The sequence below is a fragment of the Miscanthus floridulus genome, chromosome 2, assembly GCF_019320115.1.
Source record: "Miscanthus floridulus cultivar M001 chromosome 2, ASM1932011v1, whole genome shotgun sequence".
NCBI classification, from domain to species: Eukaryota; Viridiplantae; Streptophyta; class Magnoliopsida; order Poales; family Poaceae; genus Miscanthus; species Miscanthus floridulus.
The window spans coordinates 30,324,246-30,343,309 of NC_089581.1; the positions used below are offsets into that span (position 1 = coordinate 30,324,246).

Consider the following 19,064-nt stretch of genomic DNA (forward strand, 5'->3'; position numbering starts at 1 on the left):
AAATGCTAATATTATTTATTATAAATTTAGTTCAAGTTGGATAAGCTTGACCGACACGTTTCCTATAATTGCATTCTTTTCTGGACGGTGAGAGTAATAACTATCCGATCAGCTAATAATCAGCAGCCTGTTTGTTTCGTTGTAAACGATCATAGATTATTTACTGCTGATTGGTTTAGCTGATTTGTTGTGAAAGAAAAATACTGTTCTAATTTATAATCTACGATGTTATAGTTTATAATCTACAATCGAATAAGCCCAGCCAAACAGACCGTAGATTGGCACACCGTACGGTCAACCAGTCGTCTTCTAGCCAGGCCGGCAGGATCGGAAAAGTCCAGCGTGTGGGACTGTGGAAGCGCGGGTGTCATGAAATTGCTCCCAAGTACCGGCGACTTGCTGGGAAGTATGGCTGTGTTTAGTTCGCGAAGTTTAAAAATTTGGCTACCGAAGTATTTTTATTTTTATTTGGTAATTATTGTTTAATTATGAACTAATTAGGCTCAAAACGCTTGTCTCGTGATTTTCAACCAAACTATGTAATTAATTTTTTTTGTCTACATTTAATGCTCCATGCACGTATCGTAAGATTCAATGTAATGGTACTGTAGCACTTTTTGAAAAACTTTTTGGGCCCGATATAAATTGGCAGTTTGGCACAGGTAGCATTAAATTTGCTTGGCAATCTGTTCGTGTGAAGCTGAAGAATTGGACTGACCTCCCTAATGTATGTACAGTACTTATCCAGAACGCGTAGTCTGTGCAGAGTCGTAGACCATGCATGCTTTCTCTACGCTGCTTAGTCATTCAAGAACTTAGAGAGTCAAAGCTTCTAGAGTGTGACTAAATTTATATGATAAGCCCGTGTTTAGTTGGGGAACCAAATTCTAAAATTGGGCCAGTTTTTGGAGTTTGGAACTAAACGGGTGGTGAAAAGCGGCCCACGTATGTTTTCCGGCATGAGGCCCAACGACAGCCGCAAAACCGCGTGGCACACAGCGTCGGCAGGCAGCACCCCTCCATTCGCGCATTCATCAACCCTAGCCCCGCTCTCCCCCGCACGCATCTCCCCTCGGCGGCCCCGCCGCTCGCCGCCGAAGCTAGCGCACGCGCCCGCCTAGATCCACCACCTCGGCCGGTAGATCTACGCGTGGCGTGCCCGGATCTAGTCGCTGCACGGCCGCGGCTTCCTAGATGGACGGCTTCCCTGATGACGGCTTCAACGGAGGCGGCAACACGAACTTCGACGGCGGCTCCGGCAGCAACGACGGCACGCGGAACTTCCTGGCGGGGGCGAACCCGCTTTTGGGTTCGTCGGTGTACGAGGGCTTCACCGACCCGCCGCCACCGTACACGGGGTCCAGCGGCGTCAACCCTCCCTGCTAGCGCCTGGATTCCCTGGACCTCAACGACGGCGGGGGATGGGCTGGCATGGACGGCTACGACGCCGACCTTCGGTCCGACCCTGGTGGTAGCTAGATGGGGCCGCCTCCCATCCGTGTTCCTCGGCGGCGGAACCTCACCTACGAGCAGCCTCCCAGCGCCCGCTTTGGAGGAGGCAGTGACGGCACGGGAGGCCGCGCCACATCAGAAGCTGTCGGAGGCGACCGCGTGCCGCGTGTCCATCGTGGTCGCGCCTCTGCCTCTGCCGTCGAGGGTGGAGGAAGGGGCCGGCGTCGCCGCCGTCGTGGGGCTGTCCCACAGGTGGATGACGACATCGTGAACCCGATGCATGCTACCCCCGTGGGTCACATCCCGGTAGTTTTCCTCACCCATCGTCTATCTTGCATTGCTCATGTATACTATTGTGTTCGAAGCATTTGTTGTTCGCCCCATCGTTGCCTGTTCGTCGGTGTGAAATCATGTCTTATGAAATCGTTTAGGCTAGGAACGACAGGGGAAACTGGTCAGAGCCCAATATAAGCAAGTTTTGCCAAATCTGGTGCCACCAAATTGACAGCGGCAACTGTGTCCGCGGCTGCATGAACAAGTTAGGGTGGAGAGATCTGATTGCAAGGTATTATGCAACAACAACCTTGGTTCATGACAAGGACTAGTTCAAAAGTAAGTTATGCCAGCTCAAGCATTTATGTCATTTTATAAACGACCTCCGAAAAGGCACTGGCTTAGGCAGGAGAGACGATGGCTCCATCCTTGCTACTGATGCTTGGTGGGACTCTCGTATGGTGGTATGTAAGCAATCTTATGTTGAATCATGTACTGTTAAAATGTTAATATTCATTGATTCACCTATACCGGTTTTTCAGGGACACCCGGAGTGGAAGAAGCTCAAGGACGGGTGGCCTCCGTACTTGGACGATTTGGACCGGATGTTCGCCGGCAATGCTGTTGATGGCTCAACCTCGTTCTGTCCTGCACAAAGCAATACAGTTGACGTTGAAAGTTCGGATGACGACTCCAATGATGAGCACGACGACCAACTTACGCCGCTTAGTGTCGGCACTAAGAGGGCAAGCAGCACCAGCACAACTGCCTCTAGCCCGAGCAAGAGGTCCAAGAGCCCTGCTGTCAGGACCATGGATGGTCACATGAAGGAACACAATGAGATTTCAAGGCAGAGGCTTGAGAGGATGACAGCCATGTGGCAAGAGAGGAACCAAAAAATTGAGGACAACAGCAAGGCGCTGGAGAGGAAGGTGGAACTAGTGCTACAATTGGTAAGACAGTGTGGTGCAACTGAAGAGACCCCAGCTGAGTGGATGGCCGTGCTCAAGATCGTGTAGAGTGAGCCTGTTATGAACTTCTTCATAAGCTCCTCGCCCTAAGGAAGGATGCTGACGATTAAGCAATACATCGGGGGTCCTCCCCTAGACCTTATTTTCTTAAGCTTTCTACGTAGTTACTAAGTTATGTCATTAGAACTATGTGAGGTGTGGTGGGTGTCATTTGTCATTGACCTAAGTATGTCATGTCGAACACTTGAACTGGTTATTTGTAGTATGACTGGATATCGCTATGATCTGTTGATGTATATAGTGCATGAGTTTGAGTAACTGGCATGAGTCAGTTCTAATAGGGATACATGCTAATGTTGCCTAGTTGATGTTGAAAACTGATTGGAACTGTTTTTCATTTTGACAGGAGGATGTCCAAACAATAGTGACGGGGATGATGTCATCGAGGCAAGATTATTATGAGAATGATTTGGACGAGTTCATTAGTGACTGGATGGAGGTGGAGGATGATGACGATGCTTTCCTGTACGGTATGTACCAGTATGCCTACCACATTGGCAAGCACTTGTCAAGGTCAGAGTATAGACAACCAGTCATTACTGGTTTGGAATGGGTACATAGTAAACTAGGAAATAGGAAGGCTTGTTATAACATGTTCAGAATGAGCCATGATATGTTCCATAGTCTGCATGATTTATTGGTAGAATCATATGGGCTGAAATCTAATAGCAAATCAGCATCTATTGAGGCTCTTGGGATGTTTCTGTGGATGGTGGGGGCTCCACAATCTGTTAGGCAAGCGGAGGACAGGTTTGAGAGGTCACTGGGGACTGTGCATAGCATGTTTCATAGGGTGTTGAAGTCTGTTGTCAAGCTTGCTACTGACATCATTAGGCCTAATGACCCAAATTTTAACACTATGCATGATAGGCTAAGAAATCCTAGGTTCTATCCCTACTTCAAGGACTATATAGGGGCGATAGATGGGACTCATGTCCCCTGTGTGGTGCCTAGTGATAAGTTTGTGCAGCACCTATGCCGCAAGGGGATGACAACACAGAATGTCTTGGCTGTGTGTGACTTCGACATGCGATTTACATTCGTCCTAGCTGGCTGGCTGGGTTTAGTACATGACATGAGGGTCTTCACTAATGCGACAACAACATACACCAACGTGTTTCCACATCCACCAACAGGTATACAATTAGTTGGTTGTACTTTTGTGCATACGAGTACAAGTTCATGATACTAACTGTTGTTTGGATGGTATAGGCAAATATTACCTTGTGGACTCAGGGTACGCTAACCGACCAGGTTATCTTGCACCGTACAAGGGAACAAAGTACCACCTACCGGAGTACCGAGAGGCACCAGAACCCCAAGGTAAAACTGAGATCTTCAATTATGCACATTCGTCACTTAGGAATGTCATAGAAAGGTCATTTGGAGTGTTGAAAATGAAGTGACGGATGATGAAAGAAGTCCCTAGTTATGCCCCCCATATACAAAGTCAAATCATTGTTGCATGTTGTGCCCTACATAACTTCATAAGGGTGAGTGGCATAGGGGATCGGTACTTTGCTTGGTGTGACCGGGATGACAACTATGTGCCGGCAGAAGCCTGTGCCGATCAGCCGGAAACTATTCCTGCAAGCGGTAGTTCTGATTCTGAGCTTATGAATGTATTTCGGGAATCCATCGCAATCGGTTTGGCTAATCGAACATGATTTGATCGTCTTTTTGAGGCGACTGTGTAACTGTTAATTTTTTTTTACTGTAACTGTAATTTTTTGTCCGACAAACAGTGTAATTTTTTTACTGTGTAACTATGTGCCAGCAGAAGCCTGTGCCATTTCATTTGTTTACCAATAATTATTGGTTTATGTTGATTGTTGTGCTGTTGAGGAGGCGCCATGACCCCAGCAATGACTCCTGCCTTGTTGACAATGCCTGGGTGGATGTAAAAGCATGCTTTACTTGCATTCAATGTCATGCATGCATGCCATTAATAAGCTGCATGCAGTTCATTAAATGTTGTACAGTAGTTTTCCAGATTTTGGGAACTAAACGCCCCATAAAAAGTTGTACTGCTCATTTTTTGGGTAACTTTATAGCTACAGTCATTTTTTGGATATTTTGGCAACTAAACACGGGCTAAGATAATAACACTAATAATTGTAACTAAGTATCATTAGATTTACTTTCATAGCATTTGTATTCCTATTTGATGATATAAATCTTTATAATTCTCTCTATAATTTTGGTCAAACTTAAGATGTTTTGATTCTCCAAATTTTGTAGAACGACTTATAATTTAAAATAAGTAGACCCTATTTGATACAGTTTATCTGGGAAGCGCTTCTTAGATAAGCTGCATAAATAGAGCGGCGATCAAAATAAGCTAATCTTTTCTGCTTTTTAGTATAAATAGGAGCTGTGAGAATAAGCGTGGCCAAAATAAACTTTGAAAAACATAATGTTTGGCTGTTGATTTCAGCTTATTTAGAGCATAAACCGTTCAGCTTACCTAGAAGCCGACTTGTTCGGTTCCTTTTTCAACCGAAACAGTATTTTTCTCTCCCAACTATTCAGCCATAACAGTATTTTTCGACCAGTTTCAACCAAAATTCAACAAGAGCTTATAAGGCCTTCCACAGCATGCGACCAGAGTGGTGCCTAAAACAGAGAGAGAAAGATAAAGCACCACTTAGCACACTGCAACTATCGATGCCAGCATAGGAAAAGAGAGGAGTGGTGAATGTAGTTGCACTTTGGTTTTTTTAAGGCGTCACTCCACACTGCAGAGGGTATTGATAGAAGATAAAGAATACGCTACTTTTTCTAGCATCACTTTTACACGCTGCAGGCCCAAACTCAACAAAGCATCACTGTGAGCTGGCATACGTGAACAGTATCGGGCACCGCTCACACTGTAGAGGGCCTAAGCTGAACGGGCGATGACGCCGATGGCCTCCGTGGACTCCGCCCTGTACGAGTACCTCAGTGCCACGAACGCGGCCAGGTTCGTGGCGGCCAGCGCGGCGAGGAACGCGTAGTAGCAGTCGACGCGCGACGCGTTGAGGTCGTCGGTCACCCAGGGCGTGCCCCTCCCGGCCGCCGTCACCCGCACCACGGCCAACAGGACGGCGCTGCTCAGCATGCTGCCGACGCCGTACGCCGTCAGGGACATGGCCGTGCCGAGGATCTTCATGCTCTCGGGGGCCTGGTCGTAGAAGAACTCGATCTGCCCCACCACCAGGAACGCGTCGGCGGCGCCCATCAACACGAACTGCGGGAGCAGGACGAAGATGGTGAGCGGCAGCGGCTCGCCGGCGGCCTTGGCGCCATGGCTCCTCGCCATGCTTAGCCTCCGGCTTTCCACCGCCGCCGTGGTCGCCATCGTCACGACCTGCAGGACCAGCCCGCCGCCGATGCGCTGCAGCAGCGTGATCCCGCGCGGGTTCTTGGCGCGCCTCCAGATGGCGGGGACGAGGGCGCGGTCGTAGACCGCCACGTAGACGAGCATCGTCAGCGTGACGACGGCGCCGAGGCTGTGTGTGTGGGGGGGGGGGCGGGGGGGGGGGGGGGGGGGGGGGGGGCGGAGAGAACCCGGAACCTGCCGCCGCGCCCGACGCGGCGGTCCAACGTAACGCCCTGCTTCACGAAGAGCGTGCCCACCTGCGCCATCAGCGCGCACGTCACGAACATGGTGGCCAGCAGCGGCACCAGCTTCGCGATCTGCTTCGTCTCCTCCACCTCAGTCACCGTGCACAGCGGCGGCGTCCACCCGGAGGGGGAAGCGTCCCCCACCTTGACCACCGCTTTGTTTAGGAACCCCATGGAGCTCGTTGGGTTCACGTGAAACCTCTTCTTGTTGGCGTAGTGCTCGGGGTCCAGTTCGTGCAGCTCGGTCAGGTCCCCAGGAACCACGACGCGGCACTTCCACACGGCCGCGCAGACCACCTTGCCCATTTTCGTGATCGGGCTGCCCTGCGGTAGCTTTAGCCGGTACAGCGGCGTGCCGGCGAGGAAGACAACGACCGAGGCCGCGAGCGCCAGCGTGGGCACGCCGTACCCCCACGACCAGCTGACCCTGTCCTAGAGGTAGACGAGCACGGCGGTGGAGAAGAGGATGCCCGTGAACATTCACCAGTTGAAGAAGGACAGCTTCCGCAGCCGCTCTGCCGGGTGGAAGTCGTCGAACTGGTCGGCGCCGATGGTGGAGATGTTGGGCTTCGTGCCACCGTGTCCCAGCGCGATGGTGTACAGCCCGACGAAGTAGACGCCCAGCTGCAGCGTGGATGCGCGTGGGCAGGTGGCGCCGGCGCCGGCGCCGGGGTCGCAGGGCGGCGGCTTCAGTGCCGGCACGGAGACCGCCAACGTCAGCAGCAGCATTCCCTGCGTTTGATTCGGCAACAATTCAGACGCCATAGAACCTATGCTTCGTTTTCGTGGTCAGCCCATTTTGCAAATGGCCCGCCAATAGCCCAACAATAATGATAGAGATCTTGTTACAGCTAAAGCGGATCAAAAACGCCGAACGGGTAGCGTTGCGGCCCAGATTCTATGTAATGGGCTTGGATTACGCTTTGGTTGAGTCAAGTCTTAGTAGGCCTTACCAAAAGGCTTACTTGGGCTATTGCTTGTGTGATTTTAACTATTTAGGCCCAAGTTGCGCCCGCAACAACTACAACTATAATACAGTAGCTCCGAATGATCCTCCATGAAAAAAAAGTAGCTCTCTGAAATGTGTAAGTTTGTATGAAGTTTTCTACAGAGATATCATATTTACTGTTAATATATACCGATAAACTTCTATGGAGTCATGCTACCTTCATCCCAAGTTTGTTCTAAGTTAATTTGTCTAAAATTTAACCAATTTAATACAAAAGACTACTAATAATCATATTATCAAATAATTATCATTAGACGAAATACTCCCTCTGTCCTGGTGACGCCTTTCACTTTTAGATATAATGTTTGACCATTTATCTTATTCAATTTTTTTTACAAATGATAAAGTAAATAAAGTCATTATTAAAGTGTCTAATGATTAGTCATAACAGAATAAATAATATTTATACAAAAATTTTGAATAAGATGAACAATTGTTGACAGAATATCATCAACAGTCCTTCGAGGGGTATCCCACGAAGGTAGATTGATCGGCAGAGAAGCGTGAAATCAAGAACAAGAAGGCAACAGAGACACACGAGTTAGACAGGTTCAGGCCGTCAGTATGACGTAATACCCCACTCCTGATGAGGACATCGCCAAGATGGAGTCGAGGACGACTCCAATTCGAGAAGGGGAGGATGATGAGGACATCGCCACGCTGGACACACCGACGTCATGGTCTTCCCCAAGTTGCAATTCGTTCCCAACTCAGCTGCCACGTCACCCTCGGATTCAGCAGACACGTCGTCACTGTTTCGGTCATAACTTTCTCATACGACATCGAAACGGGCCGTTCTTGGATGCGTTGGAAAGGGGACGACGACGCCGTCGTTTTGGATCTAGTCCCAGCTCCAGAAGGTCCGTGGATCATTCTGTGTGACCACGGCAAGGTGCTGCGTCACCTATTTGGGCCAACTTGGCCATGTATCGTGTCGGGCCTTAAGCCCAAGTTGTGGGCGCCCAACCCCTGGCCGTCCCCAACCCTAGGTCGAGTCTTAGACTATAAACACAGCCGCCGCCGCTGCTACACAATTGGGTTTTGTTTAGAGTTTAGTTTCCATCGAGAAACTGAATCGTTCATTGTAACTGTGGTGACAAATCCTTTTACAGTGATCCAGGGCCCCCGTTCTTGATCTCCTCCACTGTGTCGATTAGTCCTTTGGAACCGAGTTCTTGAACCCTCTATTGATATTCGCGTCATTCATATTTGCAATTTCAGATTACGTGTTTTACCTTCTTGCTTGTGCTCTTCGATTCGCTTGCAGGAAAAGCCTTCTTGGCGAGGTCAATCAAGTTGTGCTTGGTTGATATCCAACGGAGCAGTGGTGTAACGGTTGCAGGGTTCGAATCGCGTCTGATTTGAAGCCAGATCGCCGACGTCGAGATCTCCACAAATTGAACTTACCGGCTACCTCTCGGAAGATCGGGCCTGTACTCATCAATTGGTATCGGATATTTCAGGTTTACCGCGAGATATAATCTCGTTTGCCTTAGATTCATATTTGTTCATTACCTAGAGTCCACAAAAAGCCCAAAAATATTTCAATTTCCGCTGTCCTATCACCCTTTGTGCCTTTGCAATTTCGTTTCAGATTCGTGTTGTTGAGTTTGTGTCCGTGGTCGAGTCTTGTTGCTGGTTTAGGATTGTGTTCGTGGTCGTAGTTCAATCGCCCGTTGCTGTGATTTTGTTTTCCGCCGCTATCCCATCCACCGTTCCCAAACAACAAGTCAAAGCCACCACATTACTCGACTTGCCCCGCTAGCCGCCTTGTGTAACTTCTTGCCGCCGCGCAAACCCTAGATAGGTTGCCAGCCGCTCTTATTTTGCCTGCATCGTAGCCCTCCTTACATCATCAGGCGATACCTACTGCTGTGATCGGTGTTAGAGTTTAGGGACGCTTTGCCCTAACTGCCGCCGCCGTGTTGTGCCTCCCGGAAAACATACCTTGAGATACCTTCGGTAAAACAGGCATAACTTTTCGCTCGTTTATCAGAAAAATCTAAAATTTTTTCAACAGCTTCTTGACACCATTTGGACCCGACCCAAACTAGGCTGGTTTCATCAGAATTGCCAAAAAAATTCAGGAAAATATAGAAAAAAAATTGTTAAAGTTTTTGCACGTTTTTCAGAGAACGTGCTGAATTTCTGTAGACCACATCCCACCTCAGTTGTAGGTGTCAATTTTTGTGGTTGCATCTTTTGTGATCCTTGTTCAGAGAAAAGTATAAAAAAATAGTAAAAAAAAAATTTTGTTTCCTACTAGTGCCTTTTGGAAAAACCCGGGAAAAAATTCAGGAAAAAGGAGAAATCCGGGCTATTTGCTTGTTCTGTGAGTTCTTGCGATCTTTCTTTGTTTTCATATTGTTGCGCTACGTCTCAACACGTCTTAGCCAGCACCTGTGATTTGTACTTTGGATCTAGATTGAACAATCGCTACTCTGCACTCGTTAATTGCTAATCCTTGCTGTCATATTGTGTGCCTACCCATAGCTCCACATATTCTTCTGTCAGCACAGGTTCATCTTGCAACTGTTACCCACGCTCAACAACAGATTGCTTCGTCACTTTGGTTTTGCTCCTATTTGGCGTTGGTAAGAATACAGGCAAGACGGTGGTAAGCCGCTTGTGATTTTGCATTCCACTTTCACCACCATCACCACCACTTGTTTCCTTTTAGTTGCTAGGGATAATACTTTGGTGTTGTCTTTTTCTATCTTCTAACCATGGCAGGAACTCCGACGGACTTCAATGAGTGCGTGTCCAAGGGCGAGCTTGCAACGTTCATGACTGAACAACGCAATCTTATGACCGAGCTGACGCGCAACATGAACAATCTGGTCACCCGCATTGAACAGCTTGAGCAACGCCCTCCACCTTATCGTGCTGATGATGAAGATGAGGATGTTTTTGGTGATGAAGATGCGTATGCTGACGGTGGTGCCCGTCGCCGCCTCAACTTCAATCGTCGCGGTATGGCAGGTAATAATCATGGTAATAATGATCCTTTTGCTAAAATTAAATTTAGTCTACCACCTTTTGCTGGTAATGTTGATCCAGAGGCATATTTAGATTGGGAGCTTGCTGTTCAACAAAAATTTGATTCTCATAATGTTCCTGCTGAGCATAGAGTCAGACTTGCTACTAGTGAGTTTACTAATTTTGCTTTGTTCTGGTGGAGTGATCTTTGCAATGCCAATAATGCTGCTGCTGTGCCTCAAACTTGGAATGTTTTAAAGCAACGTATGACATCTCATTTTGTTCCTCCTTATTACCAACGTGATTTACGTTTGAAACTACAAACTTTAAAACAAGGTGATAAAGGAGTAGAAGCATACTATCAAGAATTGCTTATTGGTTTAGCACGTTGTGGTATAAATGAAGATGATCATGATGCTAGTGCTAGATTTTTTGGTGGTTTAAACCATGATATACAGAACATACTTGATTACAAAGAATGGCGCAATTTTTCCTAATTGTATCATCTTGCTATTAAGGCCGAACGAGAAGTACAGGGACGCAAACAACACCAGCCTTTCAGGTCTAACAATGGGAGGAATTTTCAGCAGCGTTCCGAGCCGGAGACGCCCAAGCTTCCTGTTGCACCACAGCCATCTACACCTCCATTTTCTTCTGGGGTAAGTAAATTGTCTAATGTGCAGTTTCCACAGCTGAAGAAAGGTGGCACTCCGGGTGCTTCTACTAGCTCCTCCTCGTCTAGCTCTAAAATCATTTGCCACCGATGCAAAGGCATGTGACATGTCATGAAGGAATGCCCCAGTCGTCGCGCTTTCATTGCTACCGAGGATGGATATGTAAGTGCTAGTGATGTTGAAGATGATTTAGCCCTTGCTGCTAACATTGATGCAGATCCCACCGAGGGCGATCAAGACAAGGAGGCCATCACCATTGACTCCGTGGCTGCTGCCGCGGACTACCCTAGCCTTCTTGTGCAGCGTGTGTTGAGTACACGTGTGGGTCATGAAGAAGAGATGAAGATCCAACGCCACAATTTGTTCCACATGTATCTCATTGTGCAGGGTTGTCGTGTTCTCACTATCATTGATAGCGGGAGTTGCAACAACTTGGTGAGTTCAGATTTGGTTGACAAGCTTGGCTTGACCACACGACAACATTCGTATCCATATAAACTTCAATGGTTCAATAATAGTGGTAAGACTAAGGTAACTAAATCAGCACGCATTAGCTTTTTCACAGGCTCTTATCATGATACTGCTGATTTTGATGTTGTCCCTATGCAAGCTTGTTCCATTTTGTTAGGTCGCCCATGGGAATTTGATAATGATGCTTTACACCATGGTAGAACTAATACATACACTATCATACATAAGGACAAGAAAATTACATTGCTGCCTTTGTCTCCTATGGATATTATTAAACATGCTAATGAGATCAAAAATAAACATCCAACAGACATTGATAAAAATAATGGGATTAAGTTAAAAGGAGGTGCTTTTCTTGCTACAACTCCTGCTACTGCTGAGTTATGTGATAATCCTGATGCACCATGTTATACTATGTTTTGTCAACCTTTTATGTCTGGTGCATTGCCTGCTGTCACTAACCTTTTACAGGAGTTCACTGATGATGGGATGGAGTCGAGGACGACTCTAATTCTACAAGGAGGGGATGATGAGGACATCGCCAAGATGGAGTCGAGGACGACTCCAATTCGAGAAGGGGAGGATGATGAGGACATCGCCACGCTGGACACACCGACGCCATGGTCTTCCCCAAGTTGCAATTCGTTCCCAACTCAGCTGCCACGTCACCCTCGGATTCAGCAGACACGTCGTCACTGTTTCGGTCATAACTTTCTCATACGACATCAAAACGGGCCGTTCTTGGATGCGTTGGAAAGGGGACGACGACGCCGTCGTTTTGGATCTGGTCCCAGCTCCAGAAGGTCCGTGGATCATTCTGTGTGACCACGGCAAGGTGCTGCGTCACCTATTTGGGCCAACTTGGCCATGTATCGTGTCGGGCCTTAAGCCCAAGTTGTGGGCGCCCAACCCCTGGCCGTCCCCAACCCTAGGTCGAGTCTTAGACTATAAACACAGCCGCCGCCGCTGCTACACAATTGGGTTTTGTTTAGAGTTTAGTTTTCCATCGAGAAACTGAATCGTTCATTGTAACTGTGGTGACAAATCCTTTTACAGTAATCCAAGGCCCCTGTTCTTGATCTCCTCCACTGTGTCGATTAGTCCTTTGGAACCGAGTTCTTGAACCCTCTATTGATATTCGCGTCATTCATATTTATAATTTCAGATTGCGTGTTTTACCTTCTTGCTTGTGCTCTTCGATTCGCTTGTAGGAAAAGCCTTCTTGGCGAGGTCAATCAAGTTGTGCTTGGTTGATATCCAACAGAGTAGTGGTGTAACGGTTGCAGGGTTCGAATCGCATCTGATTTGAAGCCGGATCGCCAACGTCGAGATCTCCACAAATCGAACTTACCGGCTACCTCTCGGAAGATCGGGCCTGTACTCATCAACTCCTGTGGTCTGTTAGTTTGTATTAGCTATCGTCTGATATTGCGTGTGTGTGTGTATATGTGTGTATCTTGATGTAGCCCAGCGACTAGGAGACCCTTGCCTCTCCTTATATACTCTGGAGGGGTAGAATTACAAGGACATTATCCTATTTGGTACTATATAATATCTTGCGGTGCACGTCGAGCAGTGTCGTGCACGCCTTGATCTTGTGGGCTGGGCCACCTCTGACGGTGTGGCTCATGTCTTATCTTGTGGATACTGGGGGCCATACCCCCACAGCTAGTCCTCGAGCCTGATAGTAGGTGACGCAGTCACATGGTGCCAGGGTCAGAAAGTAGAAGAAAGGCAGAAGACCGGCTGAGTAGGCAACCGGTCCACAGGCGGAGCTCTGAATCGAAAAGCGCACATTCACCGTAAGGTGAAGTATGCTCACTTAGTCTCCGAGCCTGCTGGAAGATGAAGAATGAATCTTGTAGCATGGTCAAAGAAAAAGAAGTCTGAAAGCTTGCCGACGTCGTCTGATATGCGCATATCAAGACCCCAGACATGTTGCCTAAGATCAGCACCCTGATCCGAACAGCATGGAGCAGCTTGATAGCACACCGATGAGACGTAGCAAGATTCGACCACCAAGGGAGTCCCCGGCGTAGCCGGCGATGTCCGAGCACCGAGGAGTCCCCGTCGTAGCTGGCGATGTCCGAGCACAGAGGAGTCCCGGTGTAGCTGGCGATGTCCAAGCATCGAGGAGTTCCTGATGTAGCTAGTGATGTTCGAGCACCGAGAAGTCCCCAACATCGCTGACGATGTCTGAGCACCAAGGAGTCCTCGGCGTCGCTAGCGATGTCTGCAAGGTGAAGTGTGCCCACTTAGTCCTCGAGCACAAAGAAATTGAGCGCCGAGGAGTCCCTGACGTAGCTGGCGATGAAGCACGAACGACGAACAATCTGGTCGACTGGTCGGCAGCGAAGTAAACATTAAGTAGAAGCGATCGACGAACAGTCCAATCAACTGGTCGGCGACAAAGTCTATGAACCTAGCGGTTCGACCAGTTGATCGGTGAAGAAGTCCGAAGGCCCGGTGGCCTGACCACCTGGATGATGATTGAAAGCATCTAGCCCCCTAGTTGGGTTTCAGTGATTAATGACAATACGTGATTACTGTGACTAACGTGTGTTTTACAAAAACAATTGAGTTAGGTCACGGTAATGAAGATCGATTGGGCAATCATGGTTGTCATGCCCCTACGATAGAAATCCTTTCGGTTTTTAAAGGATGGACGACAAGGTTAAGGATGGACTAGTTCTAAGTGTCGATTGAAGTTGGAGAGACACTTAGAGTAGTTTAGGACTTTGTTTTTCCTTTGGCTGTACTATTAAGGGGGGTATGAATGGGTAGCTTGACCTAGGTGAGTCTAGTGAGTTAGGTGTGGTGCACACTTATTAAAACTAGCACTAGGTAGCTCCACAACAGCCCTTTGATCTAATGGAGCAAACTTCATTTACCTATGATCGAGAGTTGGAAGTGAATGGAGGGTCAAATACTGACCGGACGCTGGCTCCGGTGTGACCGGATGCTGGCTCAGGGTCCGGTCAGTTCATTTGACCAAGGTGAAAGCATCTGGAAGTGACCGGACACTGTGAGGTCAAGTCACCAGACACTGAGGGCCAGCGTCTGGTCAACAATAGTAAGGTCCTAGAGAGAGAGAATCCTGATCGGATGCGTCCGGTCAATGCTGACCAGACACTGATCAGGTTCCGGCTACTGACCGAACGCTGCTCAGCAAGTGACCGGACGTGAGGGGTCAAGAGTCCGATCGACATCAGTAAAGTTCCAGTGAGGGAAAAACATGACCGGACGCATCTGGTCAGTGCTAATCGGACGCTGGCCAGCGTCCGGTCAACACTTAACCACTGGAGTTCGGGGTGTACTGACCGGTGTGTCCGGTTACCCCGCAAAAACACATAATGGTTCATTTTTTAGCCGGTGTTATAAATACAACCTCCGCTCATGTGTGGGGGTACTTTTGCTCATTTCAACAGCTGAAAACACCTTAGAGAGTGCCAAGAAGAGTAAGGTCCTAGTGAGGTGATTGAGATTTGAGAATCCTAAAGAGAGCCCTTATTAGTGAAGATCAAGAGTAGCAAAGTGTGCATCCACCTTCTCATTAGGCTTGTCGTGGTCAAGTAAGAGTTCGTGCTTGTTACTCTTGGTGATCGCCATCACCTAGACGGCTTGGTGGTGATTGGGAGCTTGGTGATCACCCGGCGGAGCTTGTGGGTGATCTAACTCAAGTTATGAGCGGTTGTGGGTGATTCACCGTGATGGAGTGTCGAAGAATCAACCCGTATAGAGCACTTGATCCTTGCGCGGATCAAGGGGGAGCTACACCCTTGCGCGGGTGCTCCAACGAGGACTAGTGGGGAGTGGCGACTCTCCCATACCTTGGCAAAACATCGCCTCGTTCCTCCTTCTCTATTTACTTTGAGCATTTACTTTGAACAATTCAATTCTTGTCTTAACATTCATAGAATTGCCATGTTAGAGTAGAATTAGAACTTAGGTTGCAAGTCTTTTGTGCGGTAGAACAATTAGAAACACTTTCTAGGCACAACGGGGTATTTAGGCTAACCATAGGATTTAATTATTGCAAAGAAATTTAGAATTAGCACAATTCACCCCCCCCTTCTTGGACATCTTGATCCTTTCATGTGGTATCATAGCCTCGTGCTCATGTATTTAGGCTTAACCGCCTAGAGCAAGATATCTTACGGGGATGGACCTCCTCCTATCTTTGAGGGAGATGATTTTCCTTATTAGAAAATTCGTATGGAGACGTATCTAGAAGCTCTAGATACCTCACAAGGCTTCCCAAAACCTCGAGATGCTACTCACCTACAAGGCGATGAGGTGAATTACGAGAAATGGAATGCAAAGGCTCGAAACACCATCTTTAGAGGCCTTTGCAAAGATGTGTTCAATTGGGTGAGGAACCACAAAGACGCCTATGCACTATAGTCAGACATTTGTGCGCTTCATGAGAGAACTAAGAGTGAGCGTGAGGAACGCTATCATCTTGTCATGAAAAAGCTCAACATTTTTGAAATGCTTCCTAAAGAATGTGCTTATGAAATGTATTTCATTTAAATGTTCTTGTAGAGGAAGTCAATGGACTTGGACTCACTCAAATGCAACCATCCGATGTTATAAGAAAGATCTTGAGTGTCCTCTCCATTAATAAATATGGGCATATTGTGACCGTGCTACATCAAGGTGATCTTTCCACCGCTACACCGACACAAATCTTGGAAAAGATCAATGCTCATGAGATGTACATGCACATCAGGCCATAAGATGACTCATCCTCTACCAAGAAGAAAGATAAGGACTTAGCATTCAAAGCTAGCCAAGAGAAGGGTAAAGCAAGACTTGAGTATCAAAACTCAAGTGATGATAAAGTTGATGATGAAAGTCTTGCTCTCATGGTGAAGAAGACCGCCAAGATGATAAAGAAGCTCAAGAGTGGCATCAAGTTTGATGGCAAGAAGAAGAAGTTCTTCACTAGCTCTAAAAGGAAGCCAATCTCCAAGATGGATTGCTTCAATTGTGGAGAACTTGGTCATCTAGCACACCAATGCACTAAAGCCAAGAAAGACAAGTTCAAGAACAAATACAAGGGCAAGAAAGAAGACTCAAGTAATGAAGAAGAAGAAGAGAAGAAGAACAAGCCATACAAGAAGAGAGATGGCAAGAAGAGGAACTTCCACAAGAAGAAGAAGAAGAGTGGAAAGACATACATTGTCGGTGATTGGCTCATGAACATTGATTCATCTAGTGCCTCATCTGATGATGATAGTGACAACGAGAAGGTGACCGCAATTGTTATCAACTCTTCATCATCTTCATCACCACCACCGCCATCATCCTCTACACACCTATGCCTTATGGCCAAGGGTGACCGCAAGGTATCTAACAATGATGATAGTAGTGATGATGAGCATGTTAGTGAAGATGACAGCGATAGTGATGATGATGAATATGAATCACCTTCTTATGATGATCTTGCTAGATTACTAAAACAATACACTAAGATCATTATAAAAACTAGAGCTAAGAATGAAAAGCTAGAGGCTAAAATGATGCACTTTTAGCAAAATGTGATATGACCAAAAAGGCTAGTGTTGAGCTTAGAGAAGCAAATGATGCTATATCATCCAAACTCAAGGAGCTCAAATCTTCTAAGAAAAAGCTTAAAGATAAACATGATAAACTTGAGAGGACACATAATGAGCTCATCACTAGCCACAACAAGCTAAGAGAAGAATATACCACTCTTAAGGTTAATCATGATACTCTTGTTATTGCTCAAGAATTCTTATCTAATGAGCCACATGATGCTACTAACGATGTTGTTAAGATTGATATAGCTACATCATGTGATGACTTGATTATTAAGAGCATTGAGCAAAGTTCTAGTAGTAAGGGCAAGCAAGTGATTGAAGCCAATGACTATGATGAGTTTGTCAAGCTCAAGAATGACAATAAAAAGCTCAAGAAAGATCTTGAAGAACTCAAAACCACCAAGTCTATTGTGCTAGAAACTATTGTTCATGATGATGGTTTGATCCTTGAGAATGAGAAGCCCAAAGATAAGAACAAGAAGCTCAAGGAAGAGAAAAACAATGATGCTCTCAAGAAAAAAAACAAGAAGCTCAAGTTGAAGAAAGAGCATCTTAAGATTGGATTGAGCAAGTTCACTAGAGGCAAGCATCTTCAAAGTGAGCTACTAATGAACACCGTCATAAAGATAGATAGAAGTGACATTGAGTACTTGACAAATCAAGAGAAGAAGGCTCAAGCTCAACAACAACATAAGTCCAAGCCAAAATCAAAAAGATGTTTTGAGTGTGGACAAGAAGGCCACTTTGCTCATGAGTGCCAAACTCCACCACCACAACCCTTGCCTAAGCATGCTAGACCTTTTGCCTTCAATGTTCACTACATGCTTAGAAAGGATTCTAGTGGAAATATGAAAGTGATGTTCTTAGGTCCTCCCAACAAGAATAGGCCTAAGAAAATTTAGGTAGCAAAGTCACTTGTTGAGAAGGTGAAGGGCCCTCAACAAGTTTGGGTTCCTAAATCTTGATCTCTTGTGTGTAGGTGAACTACAAGACCGATGAAAGTCATTGGATTATTGATAGTGGTTGCACACAACATATGACGGGTGATCCTTGTATGTTCACCTCCCTAGATGAAGAAGTAGATGGACAAAAAAGAATCACATTTGGAGATAATTCAAAGGGCAAGGTGAAAGGATTGGGTAAAATGACAATATTAAATGATCATTCTATCTCAAATGTGCTATATGTTGCTTCATTGAGCTTCAACTTGCTATCCGTTGGACAATTGTGTGATCTTGGCTTCCAATGCTTGTTTACTGAAAAGGAAGTTGTTGTATCTAAGAAGGATGCTGATCAAGTGATATTCAAAGGATTTAGGTACAACAACCTATATCTAGTGGACTTCACCTCTAAAGATGCTAACTTAAAGACATTCCTATTCACCAAAACAACACTTAGGTGGCTATGGATGAACTCACTCAAGAAGCTAATGAAGAATGATTTGATGAGAGGGTTGAAGGATGTGAAGTTTGAGAAGGACAAGCTTTGTAGTGCATGTCAAGCCGGCAAGCAAGTTGCAATTACTCATTCAACCAAAGCTTTCATGTCAACCACAAGAGTGCTAGAACTCCTTCATATGGACTTATTTGGACCAATAACATACAAGAGTTTGGGAGGAAATCTTTATTGTCTTGTGATTTGTGGCAGAACCTCCTAAGTTATAGGGCCCACATGCACCTGTCGCTGTCCGACGACCTTTGACATCTATGCATATGTTTCCATTAACTTAAAAAGACTATCGGGTGTCCTCGGGGAACCCCGAATTATCCACGATTTCCGAGCAGGATCACGTTACAGAGTCAATGCAGTATTACAACATTTATTCAAATATCAGTACCAGAGTAAAAATAGCGGAAGTCTTACGATAACATAGTTTACAAACCAGTTGTTTCAAACCTTACAAACTAAGTTCGATAATTATTATAAACCATAGTAGTAGTGGAGTGGCATAATTAACATATACATTACACACAAATTAAACATCCTACCCAAGGATCCACAT

The 19,064-nt window shown here is 46.4% G+C and overlaps 1 pseudogene; it reads right to left on the minus strand.

The window, feature by feature from the left end:
* Positions 1-5,637: 5,637 nt before the first annotated feature.
* LOC136536277 (protein NRT1/ PTR FAMILY 5.2-like) overlaps positions 5,638-19,064 on the minus strand; it is a 31,681-nt pseudogene continuing 18,254 nt past the window's right edge.